This window comes from Marmota flaviventris, chromosome 1, assembly GCF_047511675.1.
Source record: "Marmota flaviventris isolate mMarFla1 chromosome 1, mMarFla1.hap1, whole genome shotgun sequence".
NCBI lineage: Eukaryota > Metazoa > Chordata > Mammalia > Rodentia > Sciuridae > Marmota > Marmota flaviventris.
In genome coordinates this window covers 19,820,007-19,836,529 of record NC_092498.1, presented here as the reverse complement: position 1 = coordinate 19,836,529, position 16,523 = coordinate 19,820,007, and the positions used below count along the sequence as shown (strand labels likewise).

The 16,523-nt window shown below is 38.2% G+C and overlaps 1 long non-coding RNA gene and 1 pseudogene across 1 annotated transcript in view; both read right to left on the bottom strand.

Annotated features, from left to right (window-relative positions):
• The window catches only part of LOC139705698 (uncharacterized), a 30,443-nt gene that overhangs the window by 4,818 nt on the left and 9,102 nt on the right, over positions 1 to 16,523 (bottom strand). The window lies entirely within an intron of this gene.
• Positions 7,767 to 8,263, bottom strand: LOC114104098 (protein yippee-like 5; annotated as a pseudogene).

Here is a 16,523-nt window from a genome sequence, read left to right as displayed (position 1 = left end):
CCCTAGCCATTCTCTATCCCATCATAAGCAGAAATCTAATAACCTCAATAGCCCTCATCCCTCCTTCCCTTGAGTGTACACAGAATCTGAATATGATAAGATTGTACTCACACAATTATGTGAAATTATAAAAAAATTATAAAAAAGTGGCAGTTTGCATTTGTAATAAATGTCCTAATCAGTTAACTTTAAACTATGGAGATCACTGCTGGGTCTGGCTTAATTGTGTTACTTTGTTCATGAGATAACCCTTACTTGTGTTACTTATGTTTATGAGTTAGCCATTTAAACTGATAGTTAAATGGTTTGCAGAAGAAAGGGAAATATAGGGCAGAATATATTTCCTTTTCCTTTTGGTACATCTCTACTCATTAGTGAACCCAAAGTAGTGCATGTTTACTGGGAATAATGGTGCATGCCTATAACTGCAGTGACTTTGAAGTCTGAGGCAGGAGGATAGAAAATTTGAGGCCAGCCTGGGCAAGTCAGGGTGACCCTCTCTCAAATTTTTAAAAAGGCTAGGGGATAGCTCAGTGGTAGGGGGTCCCTACCAAAAGAAAAAAACAGATTCATGTAACTTTAGATTTATGTGTACATTCTCCATTAAAGAGAAACTAAGTTTACTTGGAGAAATAGCTATTACAGAAGCAAATCAGGAAAAGATGACCTTGAGTAAGCTTTTTCCACCAGAAAGTGAGGGAGTGCTCAATAAATGATGCAGTCCTGCCTTAAGGACACAGAAGCCAGCTCAATTAGTGAATTAGAGCATAAAAATTAATGACATTGGTGGATAATAGCCCACTGACTGAAACAGGAATTCATGAGACCACATTAAAATGAATAAATACATAAGGAAAACAGAAAACTTTTTGCTCAAGTATACAATCAATTAATAAATCTAGAAAAATTAATGGAATTAGAAATTCATCATTTTGGCAATCACAATTTATTCAAGAAAGATTAATGGATGTTTAAATTAGTAAATATTATATGAGCAAGAGAGTATTTGCTTAATCCAAAGTACATCTTTACTAAGTGCCTATTAGCTACTAAAAGGAAGAGTTACCCAACAATGGGTAAACTTGATAGAAAGTTAAGTTAAACCACTGTATTAGTTTTCTATTGCTGCATAACAAGTTACCACAAACTCAGCAGCTTGATACATTCATGATCTCATTGTGTTAAGCAGGGGCCCAGTGAGATTTTTCTTGGTTCCCTTTTTTCCTTTTGTCCTTCCCTAATCCTTTAGCAGAAGTTCCACTTAGAAATTAATACTAATTCTTTAATCCCTTAGATTATTCACAAATCCCAGTTGGCGTTTATAAGACACTGCCTTGGTAAATAGCACCAAATCCATTGTGATGTGTTAGAGAAGACACACTCACAGAGACTGGTCCCAGCCTGCAGCCTCACTCTCCCCTTAATCCCCACAAAAACCCTGAGTCCAGAGCCTGGGAAGTTAGAGCTTGAGGAGCCTGCCCCTCTATCACCTTCAGGGCTGGCCTTAAATAAACTGATTCCTTCCCACTATTTTCCTGATTCTTTCCCAATACCTATCTTCCTGAGTACTGAACATTTGATTCCAGTAAAAACAGTTCTCTAACAGGGCACAGTGGTGCTTGTCTGTAGTCTTATCGATTTGGGAGGCTGAGACAAGAGGATTGCAAGTTCCAGGCTAGCCCTAGCAACTTAGCGAGGCCCTAAATAATAAGATCTGTCTCAAAAAAATAAAATATAGCCAGGCATGGTGGTACATGCCTATAATCCTAGCAGCTCTGGAGGCTGAGGCAGGAGGATCGAAAATTCAAAGCCAGCATCAGCAAAAGTGAGGCACTAAGCAGCAACTCAGTGAGACCCTGTCTCTAAATAAAATACAAAATAGGGCTGGGGATGTGGCTTAGTGGCTGAGTGCCCCTGAGTTCAATCCCTGGTAACACCCCCCCCCCCCCGCCAAAAAAAAAATAAATAAAGTACAGAAAACAAAAAACAAAAGGCTGGAAAACAAACAAACAAAAACAGTTTTCAGAGTCAGTAGTCCAGGTGGGTTTAACTGTATTCTCTACTCAGGGTCTCACAAGGCTGAAATCAAGGTGCTAGTTGGGCTGGATTCTTATCTGGAAGCTGAGGGGAAGAATCCATCTTCCAAACTCTTCGGGTTAACAGAATTCAGTTCCCTGTGGCCTTAGGGCCCAGGGCCCATTTCTTTGCTAGCTGTCAGCTGGTGGATATGCTCCAACTCTGGAAGCAATTAGTTTCTTGACTTAGGTCTTCATCTCAACAAGTCTGAGAACCCTGGCACACTGTATTTATGCATTTATTTATTTAGGTACCAGGGATTGAGCCTGGGGGGCTTAACCACTTGAGCCACATCCTCCAGCCCTTCTTAACCTTTTTTTTTTTTTAAATTTTGAGACAGGGTCTCACTAAGTTGCTCAGGGTCTAGCTAAGTGTATGAAACTGACTTGAATTTGCAATCCTCCTTCCTCAGCTGCCCAAGTCCCTGGGATTACAGGCATGTTGTCACTGCCACATTTAACACTCTGGCTATTCTTCTACTGTTGACCAGGGAAAGCTCTCTGCTTTTTTTTTTTTTTTTTGTGGTGCTGGGGATTGAACCTAGGCCCTTGCACATGCTAGGCAAATGCTCTACCTCTGAGCTACACTCAGCTGTCTGCTTTTAAATGACTGATTTATTTAGAGTTGTCCCACCTGGATAATTACCCTTTCAATATAAAACAATATAATCATGAAAGTAACACATACTAGCCAAGGTCATAGGGCCATCTTAACATTCTGTCTACCATACCACCTTAATTGAGCAATCAATTAATATTAATGAAGGGAAAGCACGGGAGAGACGGGTGAGACAGGAAAGACGGAGACCAGGCAGTGATACACATGAGCGTTTACTTGTCAGAGCTGACAAATAAAGGCCATCTCTCAATAGGAGAGAGAGGCAAATCAAGCTTGAGTTCCGGGAATTTTATGGGGGAGGCTCAGGAATCAGAGCTGGGCAGGTCCTAATGCAGGTGGTTAAGGGTTGGGTTAGTCTGAGGGAGTGGTGAGCCTTTCTCAGATAGGCCTTTGGGTGGGAAGTGAAACTTTATCCTTAAAATGTTGATTGTCACTTAAGATCGCTGTCCAGATGTTAAGCAAGGACCTTATAATCCCAGCGGCTTGGGAAGCTGAGGCCAGAGGATTCTGAGTTCAGCAAAAGCCTATCTCTAAATAAAATATAAAAAAGGGCTGGCAGTGTAGTTCAGTGGTTAAGTGCCCCGGGTTCGATTCCCAGTACCAAACAACAACAACAAAAGTCACCAAATATTTAAAAACTCTTCCTTTATGCTATCAGTTTCTAAAAGTGGGGAAAATGTTATTTGAAAGATGTAACTGAACTTGAATTGATTCTCAGACAATTCATATATCAAAATGGCAAAGCAGAAATCAGAGGACTGAGAAACAGAGTATTGGTTTCTCTCATGCTTTAAGAAGATAGTTAATGGGCTAGGGTTGTGGCTCAGTGGTAGAGCGCTTGCATGGAGCACTGGGTTCAATCCTCAGCACCACATAAATAAATAAAATTGTGTCCGTCTACAACTAAAAATTAAAAGGAGAAGGAGAAGAAGACAGCTAATGTTTTCAAAAGTATACAGAGGGAAACTTGGTGCCTGTGGCACACACCTGTAATCCCAGGGATTCAGGAAGCTGAGGCAGGAGGATCACAAGTTCAAGTTAGGGAGATCCTATCTTAAAATAAAAAAATAAAAAGTCCTGGGGATATAGCTCAGTGTTAAAGCACCCCTGCATCAATCCCCAGTACAAATAAAAAAGAAAGAAAGAAAGAAAGACAATGACCTTCCTTTATATAGCAATTACTTGTTTATTTTTTATTGTGTAGGTTAACATTATAAACTTTAATCTCTATATATTATTTGAGACATTTGTGAGGTTCCACTTTTTTTTCTTTCTGTACTGGGGATTGAACCTAGAAGTGCTCTACTACTGAGCTACAACTTGCCCCCAACATTTAAAAAATATTTTTATTTTGAGTTTGAGTCTTGCTAAATTGCTCAGACTGGTCTTGAACTTGCTGTCTTCCTGCCTCAGCCTTCCCAGTTGCTGGGATTATAGGCTAGCACCACCAGGCCCAGCTTGGTTCCACTTTTGGACTAAACTCTATTGACTTTTGCATAGTTAGTTCTCTGCACTTTGCACTACCACTTCCAGATAAAATCTTAATCAAGTGTGTGCTTATCTGCTGAGTTCCTACACCATGACTTTGCATTCTGTCTTTGGACTTTCACTTCCTGAATGTACAAGACACATTTTTATCACTCTCTTTCATATCAAGGAAAGCGTTGGGGAATCTTAGAGGGAAGGTGGCTTGTGTGGACTGTGGGTGTTAGCTCAATGATACCGTGCTTGCCCAGTACATGCAGGGCTCTGGGTTCTATCCCTGGTACTGCCAAAAACAAAAAAGCAAAAAAAAGCTGCACATTCACAGCTGTAAGCTCTACCAGCCCTGATAGCCCTGACAAGCAATGGGTTTATTTGGTCTCACTGGAGGCCTGCTCTGCTTCTGTGCACAAGGTGAGCTGGGGCTGGCAGCCAAGGTAATGGCAGTAATGTAGAACTAAGAGGCTAAAATAGATTGAGGGCTTTAGGCTGCACTAGAAAGGATATGGCTAATTTAGAAGCTTCAGACTCCAGTGCTGGACAGACTGGAGTCACAGACTGTCAATGGTGGTGGGGCTTAGGAGTACTGAGTTTCTCTATACCTTAAATGTCACGGTCTGGCTAATGTTAAGACACCTTTAGTGAGCAGAAATTCAGTTTCCAACTCTGGAAAATCTTGCATTTATATGCCCTGCTGCATTCTCCACCTATAAATCCCAATTCTGTGTGTGGAGGCAGCACAACACAGGTTTTATCCTATTCCTCCTGAAAGCCCACCATATAGTTAATATTATCTGTTCTATGTCATTTTATTCTCAATTGTATTATTTATTTATTTAGGTAGTTAGTTCTAACCAGGTATATATGATAGCAGAATGCATTTTGATTCATTCTACACAATGGAGCACAACTTTTCATTTCTCTGGTTGTACACGATGTACTTAATTGTATTTGGATAAATATCTTCAGTTTATGGATACAATGTAATTAAACTGATTAAATTCAGGTTTATTGGTTTAATTTATTAATAAACTTAACTAACTTATTAATATTAAATTGATAAATCAATTCAGTAAATTAAATCCAATCTATACAATTTGAAGAGGATGTGTCTTTAAGTTAATACTGCTAGGCTTTAGAGACAGAAGGCTCAATTTGAATCTTACAGCATGCCAGCACATTGGTGGGGTTGTTTTAAGACCACAGGTCATTGTACAGTATTATAAATTTTTAAAAAATTATTTTTCTTTTTCTTTCTCTCTCTTCCCCCCACCTCTCTCTTTCTTTCTTTCTTTTTTTTTTTTTTTTTTTTGTAACAGGGATTGAATCCAGAGAGGCTTAACCACTGAGCCACATCCCCAGAACTTTTTATTTTTTATTTGAGACAAAGTCTTGCTAAGTTGCTTAGGGCCTTGCTAAGTTGTTGGAACTGCCTTTGAACTTGTGATCCTCCTGCCTTAGCTTCCCAAGTTGCTGCAATTACAGGTGTATGCCACTGTGCCTGGTTTAAAGTTCATTTTTAAAAATTCATTTTTGTTAAGCTACTCAGGAATGATCTTGGAGATATTCCATTATAATCTAGTTTATGAAAAACTGATAAATGTTAGAATACTAATTTACATCATCAGAGAGAGAAACCCATCAAGCATACTAGAATATATATGTATTTTCTGGTCATTCATTATCTGTTCAATAGATAACAAAGCTTTTGAAAATTATTTGTTGTTTGTTTTTTTTTTTTTTTTTTTGTGGTACTGGGAATAGAACCCAGGGCTTGGCACATGCTAGACACGCACTTTGTTACTGAGCTACATCTCCAGCTCTTGAAAACCATTGGAAAATCAGAACAGTAAGTATGATAATAATAATAATAGTAATTAATCTGAATCACTTAGTATCTGAACTGATCATACCAACTGAGCACACAGGCATGTGGCTGCTGGCTGGTGAATTCTCTTCCAGTAGTCCTGGAGCAAGATTCTGACAAATTCTGGATGAATGATTCTTTTTCTTCAATATTTGTTACCTGGCATAAGAGTCCTCCACTATCACATTTCTGTATTTGGTAGTATGTGTGGTAGCCACAGTCCTTATTCTAAAGGAAGTTAAGTATTTATTAAATAATTGACTGAATAAATGAATCATGAATCACTGGGATAAAATGAATATCATTGGATAGTTAAAATTGAAAGGAATAGATGGGCTAAAGTATATTTTATGTTAATTTGTTAATTACTTAGTGAATAGTTGGAAAGCACTGTCTTTCCAGTTGAGATTTGTAAAGGCTACCACTCTACCTATTCCCATGAGTTAGTAATCACTCTAATTATTAACCTGTGAATTTGTCTTTCAGAGGAGTTAGTTGATTCGGAGACATCAAATATCCATTTGATTACTTTCCATTGAAGAGGGTGGAATTTCCGCCCCCCCCCCCCACAACTATTACTTACTTATATTTCTATGCTTAAGTTACATGGAAAAAAGGCAACCAAGAAATTTTACCCCATTTCAGAAAGTTTCCAATTAACACCAGTTATGTGGTGATAAGTAACTAGGAATGGTGGAATCTTTGGGTCAAGACTGAAAAAAAAGAATCGGCTCTGGTTTTACAGTTCATCTCCAACAAGAATATGGCACACTAGCCAGCACAAACCAGGCTAACACTGAGCCTTTAGTGTTGGGCAGATTCGGATCTCTTCTCTGAACTTAGCAAATCAAGTGAAACTGTAACAGTGGTCCATTCTATGCTTTGAATATAGCCCTTGCTGCTCTGCCACTGTGACTTATTTTTAAAATGGACTTTTTTTTTCCTCTTCTCTCTCCTTGCTCCTTCCTAATCTCTCCCTCTCCCAAATCTCAGGGGAAACAGGATTACCTTTCTCCCCCATCCTAGAACACACTCACCATAGGAATAAAGTAATCCAGACTTTAGGGATGGTACTAGAAGATCTCAGAAATTATTATCTCCCAAATGAACAAGTGAATTACAACTGCAACATGGAACATGTGGAATATAGCCTTTGAATCGCCTCTTTAAAAGCCCCCTGTTCCTGCTGAAGGGCAGAATCACAGCCTCTTGAATAGGAGTCTCCTGTGTTTCTTCTTTGCTTGCAAAGCAATAAACCTTCTTTTCCCTTTTTCTCAAAACCATGACTTTGTTATTGGATGGCATTGGGGACAAGGACTGAGCTTTTGGCAACAAAATAACTGTTTTTTTAAGTTTTAAAATGAAGCTCGAATACTTTTAAAATTCTGCTCTTGACCTATTCTTCATTCAAAATTTACAAAAAAACATAGTCTTCACTTTAATGGCTAAGACTTTTTTTCTCACATAGCCCACCATAGAGCTGAAGACTCTTCTGCTTCAAGATATATTTAAAAAAAAAGGGAAAAAAATAACAGCAATATTCTCTCTACATACTGCTATTTGATGGAAAAATTAAAAAGAAGGAAAGATTCCATCATAGATCCTCACAACCTCTTGTTCTTCAGGACATGAATCTGATTCTGATGCTAAGGTGACAGTGTATGTAAGTAGACTTTTGTTTTCAGTGAAAGAGACCCGGGAAAAGATGGATTGATCTCTTTCCTCAAGAGTTACCAGATGGCACATGCTCCTCAAAGCCCTCACTCTCTTGAACTAGAGCACCACCCAGGATCACATGGCCTTCCTTATAAGGCTGGCTGTCTTTAGTAGCAAACTCACAGATCCATCTCAGTTTGCTATTGCAGTTTTGGCAGCTCACATCCTGAACCATGTGGTGGCCAGTGAGCATGACAAATCTTGAACTTCACTGTCCTTCAGGTTAACCTTATTAAAAAGAAACACTTAATAGCAGTAGCACCTGTGTAATTTATCTTTCAGAGGAGTAAGTTGAGTAAGCTTAGTTAGGACTCTGTTGCCACCTAGTGGTCCTTGGTTAATTGCGTGTATGCTAGGAAGGACAAAGCAAAAGATTTGGATATCAAGCATTCAAAAGGTCTGTGAACTGAGTCAAGCTGAATTCTGAGCAGTTAGTATTGTGTCACAGCATGTGAAAGAAAACAGACAGGTACCACCAATATGTCAATGGAGAATTCTGCCCATTTTGATAGCTGAAAAACCCTGAGCCATGATGAGATCCATGCTGCCTACAGCTCTTTACTCTCCAGCTGGAATGAATTTCTGATGTCTTTCCTATGCAACTTTTGAGAGTGTACCACGTAGGACTGAGTAGTTTCTGTGCTCTGTCTACAATGGAGAAATGTGCTCTGTCTACTGGATGGATGGTCCCAGCACTCCAGGGAGGGGAGGATGTAAGGCCATCTGCTGTGGTTGGGGGAGCTGAAATGTGAGAAAGGGTTTATAGGGATTGGAAAAGTTCAGAACTGCTTTCTATGGGAAATTCCCCAAGGAGTTAACTAAAGATGAAAAGAAGGAAAGCTGAATAGCCTTGTGGTCACCACTGAAGTAAGATATTATGAATTTAGAGCTCAGTCAACGTGCGGACTTTTGTAATTTTCTGCTGGGGCACCTGGCTGCCTAAAAATGGAGACAAGAAGACTGACTTTAAGCAGTGGTATTAGTAAAGAGTTAAGAGCAAAGCATTCCTGGAGGCTTGCTGCCATTAAGAAACTACACCTTCTCCTCCTGCCACATCCCACTGCCCCCAGTACTGGGAATTGAATCCAGGGATGCTCTATCACTGAACTACATCTCCATCCCTTTATATTTTATTATTTTTAAAATTTTTGGTACTGGGAATTGAACCTGGGGGAACTTTACCACTGAGCTATATCACCAGTCCTTTTTATTTTATTTTGAGACAGGATCTTGGGGAAGACTAACCTCATGAATAGGTCTAAAATGGTAGTAGACAATGAACTTGAGCACACGTCATTTCCCCCACAGCTGAGGTACAGCCACTTCTCTGGTTTACACTTGCATGGGGCTCAAGCTCAGCTTGTCTTTGGTGGACTGATCTGCCAGTATTCTGAATCCTTTGTTTTATATTTTTGGTTCCGGGATTGAACCCAGGTGCTCTTAACCACTGAGCCACATCTCCAGCCCTTTTTTGTATTTTATTTAGAAACAGGGTCTCACTGAGTTGCTTAGGGCCTCTCTAAGTTGCTGAGGCTGGCTCTGAACTCGTGATCCTCCTGCTTCAGCCTCCTGAGCCACTGGGATTATAGGCCTGTGCCACCATGCCCTGCTGAAACCTTTTTGTTTTCGTTTTAAGATAGGGTTTTCCTATGATGTCTGGGCTGGTCTTCCACTTTTGCCTCCTGAGTGCTGGAACTAAAAACCTGGCTTTTTAATTCTCAGTTTAATTCCACTTGTTTATCTTGCCCCTTCAAACATGAGACTTCCATTACAAATGTTATTTTACCTGACCCAGTGTGTCTGACAGCTTAGTTAGGACTCTGTTGCCACCTAGTGGTCCTTGGTCACCTTGCTAGTCCATTGCGTGTATGCTAGAAGGACAAAAGCAAAAGATTTAGATATCAAGCATTCAAAAGGTCTGGAGAGATCACGATGATGGTAAAGAAAAAAACAATTAGGCACAAGAAATACAGAATAGTAAGAGTTTATAGCCTAAAAGACTTTCAGAGTTAAATGTCACTAGCTGTCCATGGGCTGTGTGTGGACTGTTTCACATAGTAGCCTCCTGAGGAGATAGGTCTGTTATAGTTAAAGCTTTGTCCAGGGGTCATAAATTGACTTCCAGACCACTCACATATAATGGAATCAACCCTTTATTGAAGCATACTGGTGGCGACTGACCAGAACATAAAGCTGATACCCTGATCATCCCCGAACAATTGCAAGGGTGCTCCTTATAAGCCCGAAAACCGCAAAAGGGACATTTGGGGGTCCAGCCAATGCAAGCAAGCCAGGTTACAGAAGCAGGAGAGTGCAGAGAGTCAGGCAGCGGGATGCTTAGCCAATCACAATTAGCCAAGTCACCCCAGTTATAGAAACAGAGCCCCGTTACCCTAGTTACAGAAACATTAGGTAGTCCCATGTTCTTAATGGTTTCTATAGCAAAAGGAAAAGAACATCTTGCCCTGATCATGACCCTTTTACTTGGCATGGTTGTTTTACAAAATGGAGTTATTAAACAAAATGGAGTCATTGTGGCTTGACTATCACATTCCCCACATCATTAGGCCTCAGTTTCTTCCCATTCTTCTAAGGGACCATACTGGATTCAAAAGACCATAAGTTGATCTTCCCTACATTTATGTATATATGGTTTAGGAGAGTTTTTAAGAGGCAGGTTCCTACAGTAATCCCAATCAGGAGAAGGACTAGGGGCCCAACTGCGGCTGAGATCATGGTATTCAACCAAGGGGATCATGAGAATAGGTTTTGGAACCAATTACCTGAAGCTTCTTGTGTTTTCTCTCTTTCCTTTAACCTGTTTAACACTAGTGCCAAACTGTCTTTTATTATCCCAGAATGGTTTGCATAGAAACAAGTTTCTTCTAGGGCCAAAATCCTCCTTGTTTTAGAAAGAGAAGATCTAGATCCCATCAGGTCATTCTGCCAGAGAGTCTAGTGAAACCTCTAGTTTGGAGATTGAACTTTTTAGTTTTTTTAAGTCTATATCTATTAGGCAGCTGAGGGACTTAAAACTTTTAGAGCTTGTAATAAGAGCTGCAGTTCCTAAAGCAGTAGATCCAATTATTCCCAAACCAACCAGGAGGGGAACTAAAATGGGGGCAGCCCGTTTGTGTCAGTAAATCAGTGGGCCCTGGCCTTCTAATAAGTTCAGGTGTTCTTTTCCTTTCACTCCATCAAAATAGTAGGTTTGAAGAAATAGATGAATTGTGATACATAGTTGAAGCAAAATTTGAGGTGAACAGGGAGTTGTCCCATTTATAATTTGGGTTGTGAAAGCTGGAGATCACCCAGAGTGATCTTGGAGTAGTTCCCCAGGTATATCTTCCTGAGCTAGACATATTGGCGAACATCTATACTGACCATAATTTCCCCTCTAATGTTAGGGACCTCCTACTGCTGTAAGAAAAAAGGACGATGACTGTTCTTGCTGCTTCAAACTGAGAGGGGGCTATGTGCAGTGGGCAAGCAGTTTTGAGTCCCTTTTTAGAAACTGAGTAGGTTAAGGAGTCCATGGTAAAAATCTGGTTCAGGAAGAACAGGTTGTAAATTCACCTGGGGATGGGCACTTCTATGAGAGAAACAAAAAGACATGAATACTGAAATAAGATTAATAAAAAATAGCAGTTGTAGCATCTGAAAACCTGTCCATGAATATCATGAAAATGATAGAAATTAATAATTGTTTACCAGGAGGTGGAAGACCTGAGAAATTGTCCCCATAACAAGGCCTAACAAAGCCTAATAAGGCCCTTTTTTAGGGAATATAAATCTTTAACATTGTCAGAGTTATCAGGAATGTAGACACAAAAATTAGTTAAGTTAGTTAATGTAAAGATCCCTTTGTTACTTAGAGTTAGATAATTATATTAATAAACACTGATTACATCTATCTATGTAGGAGGTTAGAAATATCTGTAGGCATTAAGCTGACTAAAAACTTCTGGCAGTTTTTATTGATAGTTATCGGGCATTTTTGCCTAAGAATCTCTCTTCTTTTGCCTCCAGTCTTACTTATTTTGGGGGCTACTAACACAAGTGTACATTTTAAGTTAAATGCCCAGGAATGGCTGTGCTTTGGTTTAAGACCAAGCTGGTCAAACTGACCTTGTTTCTATCTATTGTAAGAGTCAGCTGAGTTTCCTTGGAGGACATTCTTGGGAAACTTGTGAGAAGCATTTTAGCTCTATTAGTGTCATCTGCATTAGGATGAGTCAAGGTCTTGCTGACCATGTGGCTTCCCTTGGAAGCATCAGGCATGTATCCCCTTTTCAATGACTTTCCTCTTTTGAAGTATGCACACCATTGGCTTTCTGTTCTCCATGGTCTCATTAATCTCCCTTATTGGGAGGTTATGTGGCCTGGAGTTGCAAAGCTCTTCCCCTTTTCCTGGGTTCTGGCTGACTCAGAGGGTAAGAGCCAAATATTGGTTTTCTTGGCCCCTTTATTTTAACCTAAATGGTTAAGCCTTGGCCTTAAACATCCAGCAAGTCAGTTTTACCAGTCTTAAACTAAGAATGCTGGACTTTAACTTTAATGTTTATAACTTTACAGTTAATTTTTTAATATAATTATTATATAAAAATATAAAATTATAAAAATTATAAAAATATTAAATATAAAAATTATAAAATATTATAATTTATGTACTGCTGAGGATTGAACCCAGTATCTCACACATGTAAGGCAAGCACTCTATTGCTGAGCCATAACTTTAACCCCTTTACAGTTAATTTAATCCCTTTTAATTATTATCTGTCTATATAATGATGGCTTAATATCTCAAATTAATTTAGGTTGTGTTTATGAAGTATTACCTCTGTAAAACATTAACAGGCATCAGTTATTGTTAGTTGCAGAGCAGGCTGAACAAATGTTAGCTTCAGGGTAGCCTGGACACTTGACCCTCACCTGTCTGGTTCCTTATTGCTTATTTGCCTCAAGTCTGAACACTCAACCCCACTCAAGGTTGAACACTCAATCCCACTCAAGGCTGAACACTCAGCCCTACTCAAGGTTGAACACTTGACTTTCATTTGTCTGGTGCAATGGAATCCCGCATCTGACCCCTGTCTGGTCAGCCTGAAAGCAGAAGATGACATCCTTAGCAACTACTCTATGATCCAATCACTGTACATCAACAAGGCAGCTTGCGGACCCAGAGACCCCATTTGATTTTGGCTATAAAAACTCTCTTCTGCTGGACCCCCCTCTCTTTTTTTCTATTCTCCTCCTTTTCTGTTAATCAGACACTGCCACAATAAAGATCTCTTGGTCACTCCAAGTGTCGTGGTCACTTTCCTTTCAGTTGTAATGAAAATACAAGTGAAATTAACAATAGTCAAAACATATTTAGCTTGTATATAATTTTGAAACCTGGCTGAGTTATACACTATATTTCCTATTTGAGAAACAGTAATCTTTATAATAAAATCAATCTTTTGAATATAACTTTAAATCAACTGAAGTCTGGCCTACTTTGAAGTCATTCTGACATGCTGTAAGGTAGGAGGCAGAGCCTTATCTCAAGTAAGGCAGGGCTTTTTACAAATCTTAGGTAAAGTGTTCTAGTTCTGAAGCTGATCTTTATCTCTCTTTTTAGATAACATTTTATAAAGTTTACAGTTGAGTCTGTATGAATGTTAGCTAACACAATATGACATATATCTGAAACATGAATCAAGAAAAGGCTGAGAGCTCTTAACTTTCCTTTTGTGTGGAAAAGTGGCAAAAAAAATGTTTTACAATATTAACCTTTAAATAGATCAGGCTCTCATTACTTTTTAAAATACCTTTAAATTTTTATATCCCAATGTAAAAGGTAACATACGGTTTGGTTACAAAACATCAAATAATATAAATAAATCCCCAATACATCTATTATCCTTATAAGTTTAAAATTACAATTACAGACAACTTTAGTTTGGAGAACACCAGCTTGATAAAATGTTATTTTAAATCTTTTACCTTAAAGACTTGTATAACTGAAAGATATGAATACATTTAATCTGTAAAGAAGAGTAATGTACCACACTTTTATTGATGTTTTTATATTAACCAAGGTTAGCTTTTAAAGAAAAATCTAGACTCCGTAATGTAGGACAATACTTTAAAATAACGCTGTTTAACCACAGATGTACAAACCTTAATTTCTCCAAGATTAGTTGCTCTAGAGAATAAAACTTAACAGACACAGTGTAATTAATATTTTTAGAAGTTTTTGTCATTTTAATATATAAATATATCAGTACATTAATATTTGTCCTTAGGGAACCAACCTTGAATAGTTTTAACTATTTGGGTTACATACATAACCAACTTAGTTACATATAAACCTTTTAATATTTATCTTTTATTTATAGACCTTTATATTACTTAATTAGAACCCTTTGATTATTTACTTAGATGTATTATAATTATAATTTACCACATAAAGACTTTTTAACCTGGAAACATTTTTTTACTAAATATACTTTTATATTTAGAACCTTTTAATAATTTTTAATCCATTGAACCTTCTTTCGGTTTGTACTTTAAAACAACTCTTATAAATTTCTGAATTTAGATAAATTAATCAATTTTAATAAGATAAAATATTTTGTTATTTACAGTACTTTAATTGAAATGCAGTTGAAACCTCTTGACTCCTTATGTAGAATTATACCTGTTGGGACTTTTAATTTATAGTAACCTTGTTCTTGTGATAATATAAAGTAATTTTAAATTTTTTAATTTACCAATATATGAAAATGCCAACAATATTTAAGCATTTTACCTTATGAAATTTAAGGAGTTAAGAGTATTTGATATAATATTAAACAGCATTTTAACTTTGTAAACCAATCAGATATCTCTAACAAACACATCCATGATTAATTTCACAAACCTTCAGATGTAATTTACATATCTTTTTTAAAAACAAAGTATCAGACAAGTGCATTGAATAGCATTAGTAATTTAGAGACAATGGATATCAGACATTTTATAGACATTAACATTTTAAGAACTATTTAACCACCTAGAAACAAAATTGTGCATTAGTAACTTTAAAGACATTTTTACTTTTATTTATTTTCCTAATTTAAATTGAACCTTTTAAATCACATTAAACAAAAGTATTTGAATCCATTTTTTTTATGAGCTCGTATGTCAATTTTTGGTACCAAATATATATAGACATGGCAATACATATAGATGGACAGTACACCGGTGTATCCACACAAAGCAAACAGACAAACAAAAGCCTTGTAGTTTATTTTTTAAAAAACATATTAGATTGAGAGTTAACCCTTGTTAAATTGGCCTTAGAATAAAGCAGAGTGTAATCAGAAAAACATATTAACCTAAAAATGTCAGATCAAAATCATGAATTTAACAAATATGGAATTTTAAAAGCCTTTCTGACCTTTTTCCTGAGGTTGTCCTGTTCATCAAAGCTGGAAAGTGTTAAGGGAACATAGACAAATGAAGGGGCCTTATTTTTCCCAGAAAGAATTTCCCAAAGACACAGCTCCATTGGTCTCCTTGGGAGAGTCCCCCAGGTTGGGGTCCCATTTCAAACTGTTTTTTCTGGTTTCTTGGATAGTGGCCACCAAATTTTAGCCTGACATTGAAAAATAGATCATTTTTAATAGTTGGGAGTTAATACATGCTTGCAAATACTGAGAAACAAAAGCCAAATTTCCTAGACAAAATTATGCTTTGTTTTACAATTCAGGAATAATAATTTTATAAAACACTTCAGTTTTAATCTGTCCTCTATAGGAACTGACATGATGTACCCTGTTGACCATCTGGCCCAGTTCCTAAATGAAGGCAATCTCTGGAATGCCTTTTTTACCTTTAGCTTTTACTTTTGACAATTCTTTTAGTCTGTTGACAGCACTTTACATTTTAATGCAAGTTTTAGTGAGCACAGTTAAAACCTTTGTAACCATTAACATTAGAAACAAACTAAGGTAGAAATTAACACAGAACACAAAGGGGACAAACAAAAACAAACCAACAGACAAAGACACTGACAAAGACATAAACCAGAGTCAGATGTGACCTAGGGAGGCCAGTTCTCTGTAGAACTTCCTTGTCCCATAATGTCGGGGGAGTGAAGGAGTCCTGATGAAAGAAGAGTGGTTATGAAAACAAGAAAGGCTCCCGCACAACACACTGCTAGACAAACAAGATAGACACAGGACACAGCCGGCAAGATAGACAGACACTGGAGAAATGACAAACAGCAAACAAGTCAGACACAGGAAAAACAATCGGTGAGGTCACACAGGGAAACCTCTAGTGGGGCAGAGACCACGTCTCCTCTTGCCCCCAGGAACAGATGAGGCCCCACAGGGAGGCCTCCAGGGAGACAGTGACAATGTCGTGTCCTGTCTTAGTACTCGGTGTACACAACTGCGTCCAATCTGACCTTGTCCCCAGAGGAGTTGACTCATCAGATCTGACAGGCCAGCAGAAGGCTTCTCAGAAGGCTGAGGAACGTCTCTCAGGAGCTCCCCTCTACTCCGGGGCCTAGGTCCAAAGGCCCGTCATCGGAGGCAAATTTGACATGAGGGTAGGGAAGAAATGGATCCTGGATGAACCCCCAGATGTTATAGTTAAGGCTTCGTCCTGGGGTTTCATAAATTGACTTCCAGACCACTCACGTATAATCAAATCAAGCCTTTATTGAAGCACACCAGTGGCGGCTGACCAGAACATAAAGTTGTTCCCCTGATCAGCCCTGAATAATTGC